General features: G+C 37.4%; 1 pseudogene; it reads left to right on the top strand.

The window, feature by feature from the left end:
- The first annotated feature begins 23,159 nt into the window (after nucleotides 1–23,159).
- LOC103084361 (40S ribosomal protein SA pseudogene) lies at nucleotides 23,160–23,675 on the top strand (annotated as a pseudogene).
- The last annotated feature ends 241 nt before the right edge of the window (nucleotides 23,676–23,916 follow it).

The following is a 23,916-nucleotide window of genomic DNA, read 5'->3' as shown; positions in this document are numbered from 1 at the left end:
ACATACTAGAATGTCAACTGCTGTCACTTCCAATTTCCTAAGCGGTGCATATTCCATTTTCCTTATTAATCATCCTGTCCTAAATTCTCCAGTTAGCATCCTCTTTTGTGACTCCTCTGAAGAGTGTGAATTTCTTATAATCCTACATTTCAGATATTAAAATGATATATCCTGGATTCCATTGTAATTTAGCCCCCTGTACCATTTTCCAGTGTGACTAAACAATTAAGATATTTTATAAGAAAAAGGGTTAACAGTAAAATGTAAGTGAAGAAATACAGTTGATACAGTTGATTCACCGTGTGCTACATATTGCAGAAACAGCAAGTATTATTTTAAATGTTTTATATATATATGTATATGTATATACATATATATATATTTATGCAGCATTATTTTCTGGTAGTTAAATACTTTCTGTTTCTGCTCTGAGAATCAAAGATAGTCACAGAATATACAATGTACACTCACAAGCAAAAGTCAAGCAAGTAAAAGTGAGTAAAGAGCCAGTAGTGTCACGAGATGGCTTTTACTTTTATAAAAGAAAATATTATAAAAATTGATGCTGAAAATGAAGTTAATTTGCGGATAGGAAACACCTGGGAGTAAGTTAAATAATTCTAGCATGCTTTCAGTCACCTGAATTTTTAACATAAGAGATAGGCTACTGGACAAAGTAACCAATATAAAGAGGTGGGAAATGGTTTCCAAAGTGTGGTTTATTACATATTTATAAATAATCTATTACTGTATATAGATTATAAATAATCTATTATGTATAATCCAGATGTTAGCCAAAGATATGGTAACACTGTTTGTAAAAATAAAAAGTAGGTATAGATTTTAGACTGGGGTAAGCCATAATCATACATCATTAACCCCAACAATTATTTATCGTAAAATTAGTGCAACTGGTTGTTTGAATATTTTACCTCGAAAAAAGAGAAAAGTAAGATCTTGGACAGGGTTGCATACAATCTTATAATGGGTGGTTAGGGGATAGAAGGAAAGACAACAAAATGCAGTGAAACAAGAATATTCTTAACTCCTCCAGTTAACTGGGGAAAAAGTGTTATTTCTTAGGGGACAGTTATAAAAAAGTAAGGTTATTTGTATGGATTTGACTAGGCCATTACTGAGGGGATTGAAATACATTTACACAGAGAGAGTAGTGTAGCTCTCCCTCAGCTTTCATAACTATTCTATTAGGCATTAATACAGGAAATTTCTATAAGGTCAAGTTTAGCTACTTCAGACATCCTCACAGTACAGACTATTTGCTGCTCAACATGTGTGATGGTTTTGTAACATGTCAACTTGCTGGGCTAAATGACATTCCCCAGAATTCTCTTTCCTGTATGTTTTTGGTTAGAGTCGTCTGCTAGAAAATTCTTGAGGGGACGTGGAGGGTTTGAAGTGAAGCTGCAGCTCTTTCCTAGCACTCACGCACACACGCACATGCACACGCACACACACACACACACACACACAATTTAACTCCAGGAAGAAAGGTCATAAGCAATGACAGCTACCATAGTTTCAGCCTGTTTGTGGAAGTTCCAGTTACTGCCCTGTGGCTTTTCAGTTTCAATATTCAGCATGAAACATTAAGATGACAACCCAACAGCATAACAGTCTTATAGAGACTATTTAACCAGCTCTCAATATTGCATAAACTCAGATCCCTGTAACAAATCCCTTTGTGTATATGTGTGCTTATATATTCATTTGCTAGGGCTGCCATAACTAAGTACCACAGACTGGGTGGCTTGAACACCAGAAATGTATTGTTTACAGTTCTGGAGGCTAGAAGTCTGAGATCAAAATTGCTACCTTCTGTGAGCTATAAGGGAAATTTTGTCCCAGGCCTCTCACCTTACATGGTGTGGTTTTATGGCAATCTTTGGAGTTCCTTGGCTTAAAGATACATCACTCCATCTCTGCTTTCAGGTTCACATGGTGTTCTCCCTAAGTGCAAGTCTCCATGGGCAAATTTGCCCTCTTTATTGTATAAGGACATCAGTCATACTGGACTCTATTTCAGTATGACCTTATCTAATTACATTTCCAATGACTCTATTTACAAATAAAGCAATAATCACTTTCTGAGGAACTGGGGATTAGGACTTCAACATATGAATTTTGTGGGGTAACAACTCAACTCATAACAATGCATATGTGTAGAAACACACACACACACACACACACACACACACACACACATTGCCTAGTAGTTCTGCTTCTCTCATTGAATGCTTAATGATAGGCCATTTATGCCATGTATTTCCACATATCCATGCCTTTGTCCAAACTAGAAATATCTTCCTACCATTTTCACAAGAGAATACCTGTTGAGATTCTAAGATCCAAGTCAAAAGTTTTCTACAGAATATTCCCTCCCTGTTACTTTACTGGGTCAACATTGGGGGCAGAATTAATTCGGATATGCATACCTTAACTAACTAACTAACTAACTAATTACATATATATGTAAGTTGTATAACTGTATAATTATTTAAAATCATTTATTGTATAATCATATAATCTATAATTGTATGGATTTGAATGCTATGAACAAAACCTTCATAAGATAAGGCAATAATCCAACACCATCTTCAACAATGTTTTCAACATTTGAGGATAAGGAACATGATTTACTCCTACTGTATGCATAGCACTGTTCATGGTGCCAAGACCGCATAAACACTTTGGGGAAGAAACCTACTGAATTAAGTACACCTTGGGCCAATTCAGTTTTTTAAACTTCTGATTAATAAATTGCAACCATATCCATGTATACCTTGAATAATGCTTAATATTTTTAAAAGAACTACGACAGATTTAGAATACCAGGATTCTAGTCTTTGTTCTGATGCTATACAGTCAAGGCAGTAAAACCTAAGGCTATATTTCTCTGACTCTCTTGCAGCTCAAATGCAGCATATGATCTAGGTTTCCCCAAGCAGATGTAGTCATGCAGCAGGGTGTGATGTGAGGTGATGGCTACAAGCAGGGATGTTAGATCATCTGGAAAGCGTGAACTATCTAGAAATCCAGATCGCCTCAGTAAGCTGGTGGAGTTCACAGCATCCACTCCCTGCTGTCGGAGGAACTGAGCCACAGCACCAGCCTTACAGTGGCGGGAAATTTTCTCTAGACACTTGGTTTCTAGTTGTGTAACATTCAAGCCCAAATCTTCAGCAGGGACTTCAGAATATCCTTCAGTAAATCCTACTCTGCTCCAACTTGCTGTATTAGACTTTTATGTTCTGTAAAGAAGAATTTTGAAAGATGATCTATGAAAAGAAAATTTTCTTTCTCAACTATTTGAACCTGGAGACATAGATATTCTTCCAGGTGGTGGTAGGTCAGTGTTGTGGTTATATATACTCAGGAACTGGGATGGTCATTACTGGATCACGATCAAGGTGAGTTTCCATGGGAAGTTGTGCAAGATAAAGAAAGGAACAAATTAACAGGGAAACACGGAAAGAGGCAAAAAATAGGAGAAGCTGAGAGTAATCCAAGAGACAAAGAGTAAAACATTTGCCTTACTTCCCTGTTCTAGTTTCCACAGAACAAGTTGTATTTAGTTATTGTCTTTAGTTATTCATAAGGTAATAGTATAATATGTCCTATGATACCCTTAGCAATTAAATTCCATTTTCTCAAGTGAGCTAGAGTGGCCTACGACTTGACAACCCAAAGAACCTGGACTAAACTGTATCATCTATTATACCATCCTTACTCATTATGTAATAGCAGAAACTTAGATGATATCTTCATAAAATGTTACTGTACCTTATAATTTAACTCTAATATACAATTGTGAATATAAAGAACAGTTTTATTGCTTCTGATAATGAGGAGAGAATCTTTCTCAGGGCTTCTGTGAATTTTAATTCGAACTGCATAGAAAAATCTCTCTAAACAGAGAAATGTTTATTTTTTTTGAATATTATGTATTCTGTGTTTTAGCTCAAGGCAAATATGTAGTGCCATTAGGAAGCATTAGGAAAAATACCTCACAAATTTTAACTGCTTCTCCTTGTTAAAAGTAAGGGCAGAAATAGAAATATAACCCAGGCATCAAGATATAAAGATGAAGTAAATTGTGATATATATTCATAATAAGATTTTGCATACTGCCACAAAAATGAATAAGCCACCACTATATGCAAGGGCATGGATGAATCTTAACAACATAATGTTGACATTAGGAATGTATAGAGTATGATCGATTTGCATAATGTTTACAAATAGACAGAATTAAAACACATTGTTTAGGGGAAACAGAGAAGTAGCAAAACTATAAAAAAGAAAGGAAATCATTTTCATAAATACTAGCACATGATGCTTCTGGGAAGGAGGAAGGATAAAAGGTCAAAAAAGGACAGGGCTGGAGCTTCTAGTTGCTGACAATTTTCTATTTCTAACCTGGGTGTTTACATTTACATGGATGTTTGCTTTAGAAGTATTTATCTGATGGAATATGTATGTTTTCTGCTATTTTATGTATTTCTTTTAAATGCTAATTAAAAGGGCTTTAGAAAAAGAAAAAGAACCCCAGGGAATTAGACTTCCTTGATTCCAAGACATCTTAGAGATATTAAAACTTGTAGAGAGGATTATGAAAGAGTTATTTCAGCCAAAGTTTTCAACTATAGTGGGTTTTTCTTTCAATTTTTCATTTTGAAACTCTAGATACCCTCTTACCCCTCTGCCCTGCCTTCTACCCTGAGCGCAGGTCTTCCCGGTTTTCCCCATCCCCTGCCCTAGGAAGAGCCCCTCCCGTCACAGGCTTTCTGCAGCACCCATTCCTGTCTCTCTATGCTTAGCTTGCTTCTGCAGGCAGCTCCTGAGCCTTCCACATGTCTCCTTCCTGCTTCATCCCACTGCAGGTCAAGGCCCATTCCCTCAGCTGAGAGACGGCAGTGCAAACAATAAAGCAAGTTCTCCTTTAGCTCCACAAACCTCTCTGGAGTTGAGCTGAGTCTCTACCAGTGACACATGACACACAGCTCTTCTAAAATCTAAGACAGGGACGTGTCAGCTCTCGGCATCATCTGTCATTAAGTACAAAAATCACTGTGTCTAGCAACTACTTTTTTCAAAATCTGTGATGAGGTAATTTCCCTGTTTCACTGGAAATTGCCTCTCTCTCTCTCCACAGTTCTAGTTATTTTGTTGTATTTCAAGGGATGGAATGAATAAAAATACCTTTATGGTAGCAAATTTAACTGGAATTCTAACTAAAAACCTGAGATGGGCTCATTAACCTCCTTTCACTCATGTTTAAACATGATGCTTAAAGTTTGCGTAGTGTAATTAATATCACAGTCAATAAGTGGTAGAATTAGAGCTTAAAACCCAGGTCCCTCTGTCTTCACAGCCTAAGCGTTTTACTGCTGTACAGCACGGCCGCCAGGGATTAGAAGTCAAGGATGTACATTTATCTTCATTGGCATTACTGGCACATGCAAAGTTGTTTTATGATCACTGCTACATCCTCAGTGCACATAATAGTAAGGCGAAGTTTTTATATGTAGAGCAAAGAAAGAATAGAGCACCTTGGTCTATGTGAATAAAGCACTGTGTAAACCACCCAGGAAACTTAGAAGAGATGATATATGAGTCACTTGTGCTGCATAAGGAAATATTTTGGTTAGTTAGAAATCTGAGCGTCATCCTGGTCTCAGCTCCTTCCATCCCCTTCACAGCTAACCTCCCAAGCTGTGACAGTTCAGCGGGTCAGTTCCTCTCCTAACCTTTCCAAAGGAAAGGGTCTCCTCTTGTTTTTCTTTCCTGGTCCCTACCAACCCACTCTCCACATTGTGGCCAAATAAATGGATCCTCTGAAAACATAGAAATCCTGGGCCCCTCGCCTACTTAACACCTGTGAATAGATGCCCATTTGCCCCAGAGAACAAGTTTAATAAATCTGTATATGGTTTGTACAACTCTTCATCACCTGGCCCTGATTTCAGGCATCTACTTTCTGGCATTTCTACCCCACTGCTCACTCCCTTGCAGGCTCCCAGAGGCCCTGTGCTCCATTTCATTTTCTTAAATCAGCTGAGCACAGTCTGGGCTCCAGGCCGTGACACAGGCTGTTTCCCTGACGGGACCAGTCCATGTCAACTCTCAGTGGCCTAATGCTTGTAATACACTGGGCTGCTTAATCAGGCCTCTACCAGGGGCCACATCTCTTTTTTTACTCATCTTTCTCCCCATTGCTACCTACAAGCCTGGAACAAAGTGGCGACTCAGTGAATGTCTGAATTAAAACAGGGAACATTCTGTCTATTCCAAAAAAAAAAACAGGATTCTAGTCTATCCCTCAAGTCAGTAAAGGGATAATACAGGCAATAATTCATTTTAAAATGCTGCTGTGCACTTTCATTTTTATAGATGAAAATAATAAAAGTCATTATGCATTTTTGCTCTGGATGTTTCTATGTTTAAAGAAGCTCCAGGCCTCTTATTTAAACATGTCAAGTGTCAGTCATTTTGAAAAGTACAACCTGAAAAGGAAAAAAATATATAAAAATCAAAATGGTAACTCAGTTTTACAAGCAGCACTTTAGATTTAAATCATTCATCACCACTGAGTGAAAAAAATCAATGGAAGGAAGATTTTTATGACTTTCTATTGTTATACAACTATAAAAAGTCATAATAAATATTTAGAGGTATGGTGCATTTTCAAAAGAGAAAAAGATTTGAAACAGTAGTAATAAAGAGAATAACTGGGAAGTTTCTGTATCTTACTGTAGTTAAAGCAAATGAATGAGTAGCTATTTACTTTGTTAGTGGAACTAAATGCCATAAACCCAGTGATCAGCCCCCTCCACGGCAGTCCAAAGGGGAACATCCCTGTATTTATAATCTGCTCTGGAGAGCAAGTCTCTCTGTTAATAGAAGCTGAATATTAGTCATTGTTGAGGTCTTCACCGTGCTGGGAAAGCTCACCACTCACACTCACAGTCAGACAGCATCAGTAAGAAAGGGGCTAGCTGCTCCCCCCAGAATTCAAGGGTCACGTGTGCCATCCACATTTCCTCCCCTTGACGTCTTATCAGTCACTGGGTTCTGTTGATTTTGCCCCTAATGCTTCTTGATTCTTGGCCCTTCCCTCCACATTCACTGCTACAATCATCTCTCACCTGGGCACCCACCTACAGTGGATGCTGAAGTGATCCTTCATCCACTCTTAATACCCTCTCCTCTATCATCTTCAGGGAAAGCGTAGTATCAATTTAGAAACACAAGTATCATCTATTTGGCTATTTTTCTCCAGTCTTAGATATGTTTATTTTCTTTGATGCTGCATGAAGTGCACCATCATTTTTAGCTTTGATTGACATCAGCTGAATATTCAGTTATGCCAAGACTGACGTTTACTTTAACTACGACACAGTTTAGTTAACCAGACTTTTATTAAACAATGTTCGGAAATAGTCATATTTGACTTAACCATAACGTTAGACTGTAGACCATTTATCATTCACAGATCACTTTTAGTGTGTATATAATACAACGTAGGTTAATCATTGGTAGAAAGCATTAGTATTTAATGTTTGAGGACCATATCAAGTGGTTATAAAATAGTTATGTTACATATTTCGGCACTTCATTTTTAGCCTAGTTCCATATCTTTCTCATTAAATGCAACTTGTTGCAGTTGCTAATCCATTACTAACCTAAATAAATGGAAAGATATGTCTGCAACTACCTGAGCTAATCTCTCGTCTTCTTGTGGTCATTGCATCACTGATCTGGAGGTTTGTTTCTCTTTAACAGATTACTCACTTCCTCTGTGTCCTCTCACTTATTCTAGTATCAGTCACATTTCAACAGCTGTGGAGAAACCTTCTTCCATCAAGACCACCAAACATTTATTAGGCTTCCATGTGCAGCCTTGCCCATAAAGTACCTAAGGTCTTCTACTATTTTTACTTAATAGAGCAATTTACTGACACAATGTATTGGCCCCAGATGCCTTATTTTATGGATAATCACCCAGCACCCCATAACACTTGGAGTCTCTTCTGTCTCCAAGCGAGTTCTTGGGCCTGACCATTTGCTCAGGAGTTTTGGGAGATATTCTTTATGAATATTAATTCTAATGGCTCTTTACTATTTCTATTAGGATGTTAGAATTTCAAGTGGCAGGATGGATTATTAAGAGTGTGGATTTTGGATCCAGAATGCCAACATTCAAATCCTTATTTGGTCATTTTTCAATTACTGCGGGGGCTGAGCAAGGCGCTTCACCCCGCTGTGACTCCCATTTCTCATTGGTAAAAAAGGCGGGCAGTAAGTAGTTCCTAACTCACAGATTTGGTGTGGTTATTAAATGTGTCAATAGTAATGTGTTTAGAAGAGTGCGTGGCCTCTATAAAACAGTATGTGTTAACTATTGTTATTATTGTCATTTTTATTCTTTCAGTACCTCCACTGCAATTCTAAATGCAAGTAGGCAAACAGACTTCTAAGACACAGATAGTTTTTAATCTAGTATGTGTTTATTTTCTTTAACTTTATAGGATGCTGTAAGGCAGGAGATACAGCAAGAACATCATCATTTCAGTAGGAGTCCCAGCAGCTCCCCAAGTACACAGTTACTTTTGTCTCCAGCCCATACGAGGTACGTACAGCTGCCATGTTCAAGAGCTTTATGATAGAAATGGTATCCTCTACCATACCATCCTGTTCATGCAGGCCTGAGGCCTGGATGCCAGTTCATTCTCCAATGCAGCGGCAGTTTCACTTGATAAATGAGGCCAACAAAACATTCTCACTTATTTTAGCTCTATTGTTTCTAAGAAAACAGCACTATAGGAGTCAGAGATCATTCCAGAAAGGCCTTCATCAGCCCCAACCAGCTCAGAAGCTCATCATTTACTCAAAATTTGTTTCATTTTGAAAAGAAATTCAGGTTAATACAGAAAATATGTTCTTGCAGGAAGTAGGGTAAAATATTCGTTAGATTTAGTTTAAAAACGGAAACTTACATATATACAAGTGTAGACAAATTCCTTCATTGGTCTTTTAAAGCATTCACTGGAAAGAATGTTCTTCCCAGACCTTTCTCTGCTTCTCCAATTCTTATGGCTCTATAATGTTCACAAGAAGTACATAATCAGGCTACAGGTATTGACCTGTGCTAATATATGGATAGCTTGGAAGAAGGAAAACTTTAAAATTATATCACCAATCATTCACATCTAAATATGTGTTTTATGATATGGGTATACAAATAGCATTCTTCTAACTAAAGACCAGAGGCTAACTAAACGGCTCATCAGTCAAGGGAGGTTTGATGGTACAGGTCTCAGTTATCTATTGCTGCCTAACAAACTACTCTAAAACTTAGAATTTTGAAACAACCATCTTATTATATCACATAATTTTGTGCATCAGGAATTCAGAAAAAGCTGGGATGGATAATTCATTTGATCCATGTGGCAGTGATGGAGGTCAGTGGGGTTACTCAATTGGCAGAGCATCTGAGGACGCTCCCTTAACAAGCCTGGTGTCCTGGCAAGGATGGCTGCAAGGCTATTTGTATTAGGTTATCATTAGAATTTTATAAGATAAAAAAATAAATTATATTTGTATTTATTTTTAGTCAGACTTCTTACATGAACGCTCAGGTCTCCAACAGCAAGTATTCCTGCAAACAATGTGGGAAACCGCTTAGTTTTATAACCTAACCTCGTAAGACACAAGAATCTCTTCTGCCTCACTCTATTGGTTGAAGTAATCAGAAGCCGACCCATGTTTAAGGTGAGAATATACAAACGTCCTCTCTTTGAAAAAAATATCAAGGAATTTTTGGCTGTGTTTTAAAATAGTAACATGGGGACTGTAAAGAAATTTCTAGCATACGTAGGACGGTTTAGGGCAGTATACTTGAGTGGGGAGTCCCTCTCCAGGAAAGAGGAAACACAGGTCACAATTTGTTTGCTAAGAAGACCTGAATCTAGGAGGTAGAAATGTATGATTGACAAATTGCCCATGCAAACTTCAGCCAGACATAAAACTTACACCCAACAGAAATGTCTGTGAATATTAACAAAACCAAAGCCAAAATCCAGAACTGGATAAATTGCTATGGAATTTTTAAAAGTGGTATGAAAATGATTCAAATAATTGCGTATTTTATTATCTCATCCATCTAAAAGGCAGATTAAAATGTGTTGAGCTGCTTATACTGAGATTTTTACAGTTACCTCTCCCCAAATTTATGTGCTTTATCAAATGTAACAAACTGGAGCACCAAACGTCCCTTAATGAATCTAGATGTTTGCAGATTAATGCAAGGGCTTTCAAAATCGTTTGCTATTTTTCTACAACAAATACATTTTTATTTATGATAATGACAATTCTTTAGTAGGCAAAGCATAAAGCATGGCTTTATAAAGAGACAAAGACTATATTTTAAACACTGAGAGTGAGTTTCAAGAACAGTGAAGGACAAGGACAGATCCCAAAATAGGGGGGATAATACTCTGTGGACCTATCAATTTATCCACAAATTAATTAAATAGTTTCCTTTCAGTGATACCCACAGCTAATAATATCCACAACAGTAATATAATTTGCAAACTCTCAACATTTTGTAAATCTTGAATGTGAAGAACTAGTAACAGCATAAAATGGTTATAGGAAAAAAAATCACATTGGAATTTTGAATACCCAGTTAATCCAAGTTAATTTATGTTATGGAAATCAATATAGATGTATATAAACATGTATTTATATACATATATTATGGAATATTTATGACAGAATTTAATTTTTACAAATTTGTAACTATATTTGTATACAGTTCCATATTTAATCTCACATATATAAGGTTCATAAAAACCTGGGATTTCTTCTCTTTCTCTACTGTATCCCAGTGACAAAAAGAGTATCCAGCACATGCTAGGGCTCAATATGCACTTATCGAATTAAATCTGACTCCCCCACTGTGTCAAACTCAGGTCACTAACACTGTCTTGCCCTTTAGGAAATTCATCATTTTGATCAATGTGTGTTTTTGTGTGTACATCCACAAAAATATAGCTTTTCTTTTCCCTAGCCACTTTCCACTCCCTTTCATGTGCTGTTCTTTCTTCTTTTGTTAATTTCCAGTAATGTAAAATGAGAATTAATTATCCTTCTGCTATTTTTATTTCAACAGTCCTTGAAGCTACATAGCTCAACTATATTTTCCACTTTTATTTAGAAACTTGACCAAACCATTTAAATTTACCAGTTTATACTATTGCATAAATAGGGAACATATGCACTTTTCTGGATGTATAAAAAAGAATCAGCTTGGCTTTGAAAGTCATTTTGGGGATGAGGATAGATGTCCTCAGAAGAAGAAACAGGTTAAAAGGCTCTTATATAACCTACAATCACTCAGTCATGAGCTTGATATTCCAAGGCCGTTTTATACATTTGATAAGGCAAGTCTTTACTGAAAAGCTGTGATCTATTCAACACTGCTTTAAACATTATGGCAAATAAAAACATAAAATACAACTTCAAAGATGACATTTTCACATACATAATTATTAGAGAATGTTGTAAGACGATATATACAGATGAGACTTCAGGAAAATGGGGAGAATGATGCAGACTAGGAGAATCAGGAAAGATTTCAAGGAGGAAAATTCGACACCTCATCTGGGTAGAAAAGAGGCAGAGACTATAATACACTGATGTTTCAGTTTAAAATTTTATCACAATTATCATTCTCTTTAGGGGCTCAGGATCTTACAGCTTTGATAAACGTTAAAGCGATTACGTTTAAAAAGTTTTCTTTCAAAATGAAGTCAGGAAAATCCAGTTATGACTTTATGGTCGTCGTCTTCTGTGAAAAAGCAAATTTCAGGCCTCTCTGGTTGCCTATCTTCAGGCATCTTCTAAGTGTCCTTTCGAGCCCTTTTACGCTTCACCCTATTGCTACTGATTTCTCCCGAACCCATTCCTCTGGGCCAACTGTTGTCCATGTTTCTTGCTAAAAGACTCCCTAGCCCCCTTACAGAATCTCCACTTACTTCTTATGTAATCCTCAAACAGACGATTTCTAAATATCAGGAGGTAAGAGAAGATGGACCAGAATTATCCTCACTCTTACCACCACTTGCAGACCATGGAAATTTTGGAAAAACAACCATTACTCTTTTTGCTGACGTCATCTAGCTATTCCCCATGTCCCCTCCCCTCACAATCTCATACAGTCTATGAGAACTTTGGCCCTAACTAAGTCTTTTTCTCCACCTGAATTCACAACAGCATCTCACTATTCATGCTAAAAAGATAAAAGCAAAGCATACCAACCTCCCACTGGTTTGCCTTCCATTCCTAGTTGACCACTGTTTACGTAACACGCAACCTCATGTTACTGTTTTAAATTCTGTATTCCATTTGTTTTCAGCACAACTGCATTCCCTTTCTACTTCTTTACTCCTTCATACCTAAATGTAATATACACATCCTACTACAAATACTTAAAATGTTTCCCTCCTACTCTGTAAATTCTTTGATGTTCTTGACTTGTCTAGAATTTGTGACTTTCTTCTCTGTAATCATGTAGAATTTGGTTATGTCGGGGAGAAAAAATTTTCCTCTACCCTTCTCGGTTCCATTGGTTGGTCTGTTAATTACATTGACATGAGGCAGATTAACAGGAGAAAAAAAATATTGTACGTATGGGAGCCCTATGAGCTCAACGAGAGGCTACCCAACAGTCAGGCAATTGAAGCTTCTATGCCTTTCTGAGCTAAAAAGAAGAGAGTGGGGATTTGCGGCTTTGGAGGGAATGAAGACGATTCACAGGAACATGGGAAGAGCGAAAGTTTGGCAAACAAATGCTTGACATGCCAAGCACAGACAATGGGACACAGAGAGGTCTCTGAACAAACGGGCACTGCCAAGCCCTGTCCTGCCCCACTAACCACACCTACCGCTATTCCTTACAGTTCTCTCCGGTGGTAGCTCTCTTTCTGGACGAGGCTCTCTATCTAGATTTTTTTAGGCAGTTGAAGGCGAGGTACAAAGCTCTTCCTGAGTCTTTTGGCTTCCACTGTTTTCAGCTCCACACAGTGCACATGCCAAAGTGGCACGTCATGGGGAAGCTCTTTCTGAACACGTTCAATTACATGTATACTCATTTATTTGCTTGGGCTGCTCCCTCTGTAGTCAGGTGAACTTGACATTCCACTTGGGCCTTCTATATCTTTCAATGTCCCTAGTAAATAGTAGTAACTCAAAATGTTTCCTGAAAGTTTGATTGTATATTCCATATACTGAATGTTTGCTTCTATGTGACATTGTCACTAGTGAAAACATGTAGTTATATCAGTTGATATTAGTTTCCAGATGTTGGGCTGTATGGCCTGATAATATTCTTATGCCTGTTGTAGTATCTGTAGTCCCACTAGGTACCACTGTAGGTTTCCTTCAAAGATAAACAGTGCATGGGAATAAAGTTCTACGCCCCCCTGTTTAATACCCTTTTTAGGGAATATTAAAATCATCTCTTTTATTTAAAATCCCCTACCCCAGCTGTCAGAGGAAGAGAGAACGAAAATTCCACCAATGTTATAATTAACGCAGTGTGGTCTCTCTCTGCGTTTCCCCGCCTCGTGCAGCCCACACGGACGTCTTACTCAGGCCTGTGAAGCCACGTGTCTGTAACTCTCCTCCTGGGCCCTGCTCCCTAATGTCTGAGGCAAAATAATTTTCCAGGTTGCTAAGCAAGACTATTAAAAGGTTGAGGATTAATAACAACTTTCATAATTTTATTTTGTATATATTTCCCCCTTCCATCACTTTTATTTTCCATTTCTAAAATTTCAAATTTCTCATCGATGGATATACATATATATGTGAGAGATTATATATATATATATATATATTTATATCAGATAAAGGAACACCATAGTTTTTAAAGATAACATGCTAAAAATTTCAAATTTCTTAATACCTGCATTTAACACTGCATAGAAAAAGGAGCTAATGAATATTACTGCATTTTCCAAGAAACTATGCAAAGATTGCCTAACAACAGGATTTGACCATAGAATCTATTGTGTCACATTAAATCTATGACTCTGTATAAGCACCACATTTTCTCCTTCTTACATCTGGTTTCTTAAATACAAAATACCAATCTCTGGGGGAGATGTAATCTTTTTCTATACAAACACTGAATATTTTATATTTCTTAATTTATGTGATTAGAAGAAACTGTTTCCTGCCTAGCTACTTTTTTTTTTTTTTTTTTTTTTTTTTTTTTTTTTTTTTTTTTTTTTTTTTTTTTTTTTTTTTTTTTTTTTTTTTTTTTTTTTTTTTTTTTTTTTTTTTTTTTTTTTTTTTTTTTTTTTTTTTTTTTTTTTTTTTTTTTTTTGCGGTACGCGGGCCTCTCACTGTTGTGGCCTCTCCCGTCGCGGAGCACGGGCTCTGGATGCGCAGGCTCAGCGGCCATGGCTCACGGGCCCAGCCGCCCCGCGGCATGTGGGATCTTCCCGGACCGGGGCACGAACCCGTGTCCCCTGCATCAGCAGGCGGACTCTCAACCACTGCGCCACCAGGGAAGCCCCTAGCTACTTTTTTAATCTTATTGACTTGCCTCTTTTCTGATACATGGGCAAGTCAAGGAAATTAAATTGCCAAATTTTGTTTTTATTTCTGTTTTGTGACATTTAAACTTCCTCCAATGATACACGGTACAGACTTTCTATTCAGATAGAAGTCAAGGCCTCTTAATCAGTACTCTGTTATTTTTGCAGAGATCATCTGCTTATGAAGACTCATTAAAGCATGAGTCAGATATGTTCTAGGGTATATTTTAAATTAATTATGTTCCAAAGTCTTACCTTTGCTGCTTTGAGCATAAATTAAAAGAGTCTAGGGGCTTCCCTGGTGGCGCAGTCGTTGAGAGTCCACCTGCCGATGCAGGGGACATGGGTTCGTGCCCCGGTCCGGGAGGATCCCGCATGCTGCGGAGCAGCTGGGCCTGTGAGCCATGGACGCTGAGCCTGCGTGTCCGGAGCCTCTGCTCCGCAACGGGAGAGGCCACCACAGTGAGAGGCCCGCATACCGCAAAAAAAGTTTCAAAATTAATTTAAAAAGATTTTTCTAGAGGAAAATGCATCCATTTGGAGATCTGACTATAAAAGAGAAATACTACATCTTGCAAACTCTCTATTCAAGAAAAAATAACCATGATTTTATTATGGCAAAGGGTACATTTCAAGGTCACTGTCTTGCTTTGCTTCTAAAGTTTGTTTAGCAGCTAGAAGAAAACACGAGAGACTCAAATTCTGCCTTCTTTTAAGTGACATTCGGTATAAAAAGTATTTGATCAGAGAGCGAAGTACAGACTCTACAAGGAAGCCACACAACCTGAATTTGTAATGATTTACAACAAAACATTCTACTGTATTGTAAATAATATTATGTGTGCAGTCTTTTCATTTTAATGTCAGAGACCATATTTTCTATTTAAGAAAGAATAAGCAGTTAAATGCCAAGTCTACATTAAAATTCAAACTTCTTTTTCTATTTAGGAAACTCAAAGATTCGTTTTCCTACAGTCTACTGAGGTCCTAACCCCAGAGAGTGAAGATCAGGACATCCAATCGGTTAACCTTGAGTCAGATGGTTGGAGAGGCTTTTATCTCAATACTACTTTTAATTTAAATGCACTCGGATATCATATCAAATTAAATAAATTCATTAACACTAAAATAGGGCATTTTAGCAATTCACCAACCCAAATAAGGACATGTTCTAAGCGCTTGGTAAAGTCTCTCAGAAGAGGAGAAACTAATTAAATTAATACCACACGCTCTCCTGATATTCAGTGGCGAAAAGAGCTTTCTTGGTGGTGTGACTTTACAGGCTGTTTTAGTAAAAAAAAAAAAAATCTTCCTTTTCTCCAACACCAGCTCCAAACCATCGTGATATCCAAAATCTCCATAGAAAACTCTTAGGGTTTAGGAGTTTAAAGACCTCCCATGAGATGTAAATTTAGTTAATTGAATTGAGATCCAGTTTCTTAGCTGGCCATCAAGTAATCTTAGGAAAGGCACTCAGTCTTATCATCCTCCGTATATCATGTGGTCTATTAATGGTACCTAAGAATATGTTAGCTGTTTAGCTTTAAAATTCTGTGAATCTGTGCTAAATCTGGGACTATTAGCTAACACATCAAGATTGCCTCAGTCATTAGCATCATGGCTGAAACTGATTAGATTGGCGGAAGTTAGTTGCCTATCGAGATAGTAGGGGAAAGCGTTAGTGACAGATGATATTATAAGAAATATTTAGCATCACAAAAGAAAAGCATGCTTTTCAGTTTGGGTCACAAAATGATTTAGAAGACTTAGAACCTTGTCATTTTATTGAGTTGTATATCTTAGAAATCTCTCTCTCTCTCTCTCTCTAAATATATTTTGATGTGATGATGAGAACAGTATTTATTCAGTTTTTCCTATAAGGCATAGACTGGATCAAAGTAAGTGTCCTTTCAATGAATGTATAATGGGATCAACCAGTCAATTAATATGAAAACTTGGATGAACAGATAGGCCTGAATGAGGAGCCTAACAGACAAAGTTGCTGGACATTTAACGACTCAGTCCTTGAAATAATAAAACTTTCAAGCAAGAAGCTTGCAGAATTATACAGCAATTTCAAAAGAGAGAAATAATTCAGAAAAACATCTGGTATTGGTTGTAAGTTAGAGAGCAAGTGAATTATATAATTCTCTAAAAATGAATGACAATAAATAGTAAGAAATAAGACTGACAGCTAAACTAGCACTAACTAAAAGTGTGATAAACTAGGATTCCACACCCACACACACACTCCTTTTTATGCTGTGTATCTTCCTCAATCTGGAGTCCTCTATAGTTTGCCAGGTGTCCAGCTCACGTCATATATGCTAAAGTCCTGTCTATTAAAAATATTTAATGATATGTTTTTAATGCTTCAAGGGACATGGGAACCTCTCAAAGACAAGAATATTCAACCCTGGAATAATAAGTCTCTAATTTTAGGGCCTGCAGAGCGCCCACTGATGGAGTTATTCGGTGCAAGGAACCCTTCAATGACCTTGAAAACCACCATAATTGTACACTTGCTTGGGCTGCTCTCGACTTGAGTGGTGCACGTGAATATTGGAGGCTCCTGAGTACCTGACAGGCAATATCATACATTTGTTTGTTTCACCAACAGAACATAGCATATAGTAGCAACTCAATTTTCTATTGATTGCTTTCAGCTTACCTCTCTAGTGCCCATGGAGCAGTGAAGCCAAGAGATCAGCAGTTAGTGACTGTTAAAGGGCTAGGTTCTTTTTCATGTTTAGTTACTGTGAGGCCCTAGGCCATCACTTAACCTATTACTTTTCTTTATTGAAAGTGTTTATTTATCAGAGTATTACAAGGAACAAATAAGAAAATGCATATCAAAATTATTTCACAAATATAAATATCTAGATCTTTATATTTAGCTTGAGTTAAAATATGCCTGAATAATAATTACACTTTAACAAAATTAAATTCTAGAGTAGTATCATCAGATCATTTTCTGTAATACTGCTGCATGTAGCTTAAACCAAAACAGAAACTGTATACCCATCGCAGGAGCTAAGAGAGAAGACCAGCAGAATGGAAAGAAAAGAGAAAGAGACAAAGTATGAGAAAAAACACTGAATAAGATAGCAGGGGAAAAAAAGGAAGAGTAAGGACAAGGGGAAGCAAAAAAAGGAGGGCATCTATATGGAATAGTGGAAGAGTATCTGTTATAATAATAGGCTTCTTCCTCTAGGGATGTTTAAACTTTCCTTGCATAGCTGAGGCCAGGACCACAGAAGATTAATAAAGCGTAACGGTTACACAGAGACTTCTATCACTTAAATATACTGCTTGAAAGAGAAAGATTTTTCCTTTCTTCTTGCAAAATGTAGAAATTCACTTATTTTATTTGAGTCCACAGCAACATTATACTGAAAATGCCTTAGCATTATATAGAAACAATCCAGTCAGCAATTTTTTAACATGTATCTGATTCTAATGAGAAATAATGAAAGACCAGTGTTAAAAGTTTTACCAGTTTGCCTGTGGTGCTAAGCAGTATTTAATATCTGATTAAAATGAAAACAGGAAACCCATTTCAAAGGTGTTTTCATCAACATTTGTTTGCGTGCAAAAAAATCACTGTTATAATATATTGTGAAATTATATTGTACAGTGATTACAGCAGAACAGCACAGTGGCTGGAACACAATTTCTGGAACCAGATTACATATTTTTTCGACAGAGTGATTTGTTCATTGTGAAATCTTGGGCAAATGCTTAACCTTGTTTTTCCTTAGGTTCCTCATTTTTAACATGAAGGTTATAATAGTGGTATTGTAAAATTTATATTAGGAGTCAATTCATACAAATTATTTAGAACAAGTACGAGTTTTTGTTAACTGTGAGTTTTTGTTTTAAACTTATTTTTAAGGGAGAATATGCAAGGGTAAGTTAAGTTTGATTTTTATTTTATTTTGATACTTCAAGTGTCCTTTATTTTTAAATGACTCCCTCCTAAATAAAACTTAAAAGTCTAGAATATAAAAAACTAACTACTTAGGGTGGAAGACACACCATAACAAAAAAAAGAAAGGAAAAAACCTAATTATTTTTCAAGTACATCATACCTGCAGTAAAGAAAGATATTAAAAGAAATGATAATATTGTTACTTCTTTGTTTCTTTATTAATGTTTATTCATGTGCATTTAAAGATTAAGCAAGTTTTTTAAGCTGTGTCTTTATCAGCTGCATGTTTGCAGCTTCTTCCTCATCAAGTAACTTGAATTAGTACACAGAACTATCAAATTCCTTGACTAATTTACTTCTCATTTTGTGTTGAAGTGTAATTACCCAATTTTCTTTTAAAATTTTCAGTTCTATTTAGCATATCAAAGTCTTTGGCATCTCATCAGATGTTACAAGAATTTTAATATATAAATATTGCAATTTTATAAAAAGATACCCTTAAAGAGTATCTTTCCATACTATTTTGGGTATACTAATGGCTAAATTAATGAGAAAAATGTAATGTAAGGGCTCAGGATAAATCCTTTTATAGACTACTTAAAAATACTCAACAGTACAAAAATTCAAAATAGCTGAAAAAATAAATTTGAAACAAACGCAAAATGCAAAACTTTCTCTTAATAAGGTATCAAAGACACAAGCAGGCAAAGCAGGTAAAATCGTTGTTTACCGTGTACATCTTCCCAACGATTAAATCACGAGGTAGCAATATTCTTACAGGTTCGTTAAGGATTACAGGTTAAAGAAACGCTGATTACAGATATATATGCAAAAAATAATTAATTTCTGAAATGAGATCTCTTTACTGATGAAACAAAAGCTGCTGATTTCCTTCTCTTTTTAATCGTTTTGATCTTGTGCTATGTAAAGGAAGAAAAATAAATTTCCCTCTACCCTTCTAGATTTTTGGCTGAGACACTCCCTGTAATAAAGACCAATCAACAGGAGAAGACAAGTTTAGTAACATGTATACCTACTGTATACATGGAAGATTCCCAGAAAAACTGAGTAACTCTCCAAAATGGCCCAAGCCATCACCTTAAATACTATCTGTAAGGCCAACTGGCCCGAGGCAGGGGAACGCAATCAAACTCACAGGTTGCATCAGACGGAAACTTTCCGGACCACCCAGTTCCAGAAACTGACCTGGGGACTTTCCACCCGGCCCAGCCTTCCCGCCTTTCGAGGGGCGGGACTAACGGTCCCAAGACTGATGCAACCGGCACCAGATATTGCCAGGATACCCGAAAAGACCACCAAATAAGGAATACCCTGCGCTAGGAGGTTCACCACACCCCTTTCCCTTCTTCCCCTATAAAATCTTGCCCAACCCTCGCCCGGGGGTGACTTCTCTGGCCCCTTTCTCTCGGACCAGTGCACCTCGCCCGGGAGCGCTCCCTAATAAAGCTCACTTGAAGCTTTCCTCTGTTTCGCGGTGCCGTTTAAGATCCGACCTTACACTATCTCCAGCTAAAAACAACAGGAGATGTTGGGGGCGGAGGGTGCCGTTATGGAGGGTTATTAAGAAAAGCACAGTAAATGAAGCTAAGGTTGTTAATGCAGACTTAAGTCTTCTTCATTGATAAAGAGTTTCTAGATTTGGAATCATCCTCTTTTCCTGGGGCAGAGATACTCTTACAAACAGAGGTTTCCCTTATAAATGTAAATCTCTCTTACAAAAGGGTAACTTCTACTACTCATTTTTAGAGCGTCTCCTATGTCTGCTGTTTCTTAAAAAATAATCAATTCAAAATAATCCTCATGCCCAAGAGGCATATTTTGGGATGACGTACTCTGCTCTCCTTCAGCTGCTACTGACTTTTCAATTATTCTATAATACTACTAGCCTTTAATCAAAATAAAACTAAATAAAAGTACTTTTCAAATAAAGCCTTTAGGAAACATATCTGAATAATGTGGAAGAGAAGCCAAGTAAACTAAACGTTATTTAAAGGTGAGTTTCTTTTTCACCCCTTCTTACTTCCTCAGCACCCAACTAAATTCATCCAAATGTCAAATTCAGATCCCATGGAATACAGAGCATAAGGAAAGGATACAGGGCTGTTGACCTGAAGTAAATAGACTGCCAGATATTTCTCCAGCAAAGATAGGTGAAAATTTGAGATCAGCAGAGAATTGCAATTAGAGGTCTGCCACATTGGCAAGCCACATGCACGTCCCCCCAAGGTATGGGAAGGAGAATGCTTTTAGAGAGGGGAAAAGGAAGTTGGGAGAGCTGTGGTAAACAAAGAGTCAATGAATTTTCATTGGCTGAGTCCTTGTCAGGAAAGAAGAGGCGTCTTCCTTCTTTCTGTTGGGCTCTGCTATGTTGCACGGCCTGACAGCTCCCCTCTTCTGATCTCCAGACTATTTAATTAAGGTTTCTGTTATTAATTTTTTACAGGGCTTAAATTCAGTTTTGTGAAAATATGCTTCCCCAGCAACTGGTATTAAATACTTCAAACAGACAGTGGAAATTCCCCTACTGATTCTCCTAATATTACAACTATCCCAAAGTCATTAGAATGCATATTCTACTGCCCTCACCCTGCTTTTGAACCCTTAACAGACTACCATCAGCATACATTATTCTGGTCTCAATGTAGAACATATTTCTTACCTTTTGTTAAACATCAGAAAGTTATCTGCTGAGCAATGATGGAGATTCTTTCTTCCACAGAATCTACAAATAAAAGTGAAAAGATTTTAAGACTAAATTATCCAGAATACTTCATAATGAGTTTACAATTGCCATTCCAATGCATTTGTTTATTTCAACATATATAAGTAAGGTTATAGAGAAAACAGAAAAGTATATTGATTCAATCATATGACTGTATTTTCATCAGTATCTTTTCCAATTTCTAACATCTCTGAGTAAGATTGTCAGGGTATACTCTACCTAATGGTACCTGGCCGACGGGGCCAGGAGCAAGAACTATAATGTAGCTGTTGCCTTTCTGGCCAAACGTGTGTTCTGTGTGATATGGCTATCTCTGCCCAGAGGGAAAACACCTTGTTTTTTTTTTCTCCTTGATATACCCAAAAGGGGTGTCATTTGCAATTCTTCAAAGGAAGGTTAATTTTCATTCTTTAATTTGTATGTCAGTACCAACTGTGCTCTAAGAGACACTGCAAAACAGACCAGAAAAAAAGAGTGAATTTCTCTTTTATGAGCAGTATTTACATATCTGTTAAAAGAGTAAAGAGATGACATGAATTCATTAATGAATGAAATGCAGTTGACCTTTAAACAATGAGGGGTTGGGGGTGCTGACCCCCTCCCCCATTTGAAAGTTCTCCTACTGCCATCTCTGATTCAAAAAACAAAGGAACTGATAAATGATTCACCAAAGGGCAGGAAGCTGACATAGCTTGTATAGACTCAGGACTCAAACTCTAGTTCTTTTGATTCCACACATTGTGATTTCTAATCCAACACAAATTTTTCTTAGTTAATTTAAAGATCTGTAAAATGAAAATACAAGTACGATACTTATTGAAAAAAATCTGCATATAAGTGTACCTGAGCAGTTCAAGCTCGTGTTGTTCAAGGGTCAAATGTATTACTTTTAATCTCATAAGCGTAAATGAATGAAGGCATATTAAATAGAAATATTACCCTCCAAACCAGGTTTCTTAACCTAGCTCTGAACATCTTTGGCAAAATGATTTCTAACAGGACTATAATAATATACTCCTCATTTCATTGAAATACTTTATTTTGTTGTTTTTATGATTTTTAAATTACTTGCAACAGTTGCATAGAATATTTGCATAGAATTTTATAGAATAAATTAAGTTGTTTCTTTTTTGGCTAATAACAGCTTTGCTGAAATAAACTTGTTTTATATATTTCTTTGCACATATGAAAATAGGACATTCCCAGCTGTGGAACTGATAGGGCAGGAAATATATGAAAATTTATCTTTCACGCATTTTAATTATTCTGATAATTTTTTACAAAGGTTGAACTACACATTATTAATATTTTTAAATGTTTGCAAAATTGTATAATGCTATTTTGACTTGCATTCACTTAATTACATATCAATTTATGCATCATTATGTTAATTTGTGTGTAAACTGCTTATTCATTTCTATGCTTATTAGATTATTCATATTTTTCAAATATAGTTATAAATGTCCCTTCCCCTAATCCTAGAAATGCTGTAGGAAAAACAGGAAGTGTGCTGGAACTCGGAACTTTGTTTAGCAACCAACAAAACACCCGTAGCCCTGAGATCCACCCATTTCTTTCTTCTAAGACTTACACACAGCACACAAGCACCCCATATACCATTTTTATAATCGTGTTTTTTTTCTCTCCTGTAGTAGTTCTATTTATGTTCTTGATATGAATACTTTTTTGTTGTTGTTATATGTATTGCAGGTGTATTTTCCCAGTCTGTGGTTTGTCCTTTAGCTTTGTATATGGGGGTTTCCAAAATTAGATTTCTAAGCTTTTCCATGCTACCCAGAGAGAGATCCATACAGCATTTTTCTGGGTTCCCAGCATAACTTAAAGGGAAACTTTCACAATGTCCAGAGCTTTTGATGTCCTACAAATGAAGGAGGATGTCCTCAGATTCCTTGCAGCAGGAACGCACTTAGGTGGCACCAACCTTTACTTCCAAATCGGACAGTTATCTAAGAAGGAAAAGTGATGGCAATACCTCTAAATCTGAAGAGAACCTGGGAGAAGCTTCTGCTGTCCGCTCCTGCCATCACTGCCGTTGAAAACCTGGCTGATGTCAGTATCATAACATCCAGCCAGAGAGCTGTGCCGAAGTTTGCTGCTGCCATTGGCGCCACTCCTACTGCTGGTCACCTCGCTCCTGGAACCTCACTCACCGGAGCCCGGCAGGCTTCCGGGAGCCGAGACTCGCGGTGGTTCCCGACACCAGGCCTGACCACCGGCGTAAGAGGCATCTTCTGTGAACCTGCCTACCACTGCTCCGTGTAACACAAACCAGTCTCTGTGCTGTGTGTACACCGCCATCTGCGCAACTACTGGGAGCTCGCTCTACGGGTCTGACGTGATTGACGGACGCTGACCGGGGAAGTTCTGCGCATGCGCGGTTCCCTCTCCCGTGAGCACCTGCGGGAGTCCCGCCTACTCTCGACTTGTGCGAAGATTCTCAACAGGTGGTAAAGGAAGGGCGGGCCTCAGCTGAGAAGGCTGTGAGCAAGGAGGAATTCAGGGTGGACGGACTGCTCCAGCTCCTGAATTTACTGCTGCTCAACCCGAGGTGGCAGCCTGGTCTGAAGGCGGCAGGTGCCTTCTGTGCCTGCCCA

This window comes from Lipotes vexillifer, unplaced genomic scaffold, assembly GCF_000442215.2.
Source record: "Lipotes vexillifer unplaced genomic scaffold, Lipotes_vexillifer_v1.1 scaffold1413, whole genome shotgun sequence".
Taxonomy (NCBI): domain Eukaryota; kingdom Metazoa; phylum Chordata; class Mammalia; order Artiodactyla; family Lipotidae; genus Lipotes; species Lipotes vexillifer.
The sequence above is the reverse complement of the archived record's forward strand: the minus strand, read 5'-3'. Positions and strand labels throughout refer to the sequence as shown.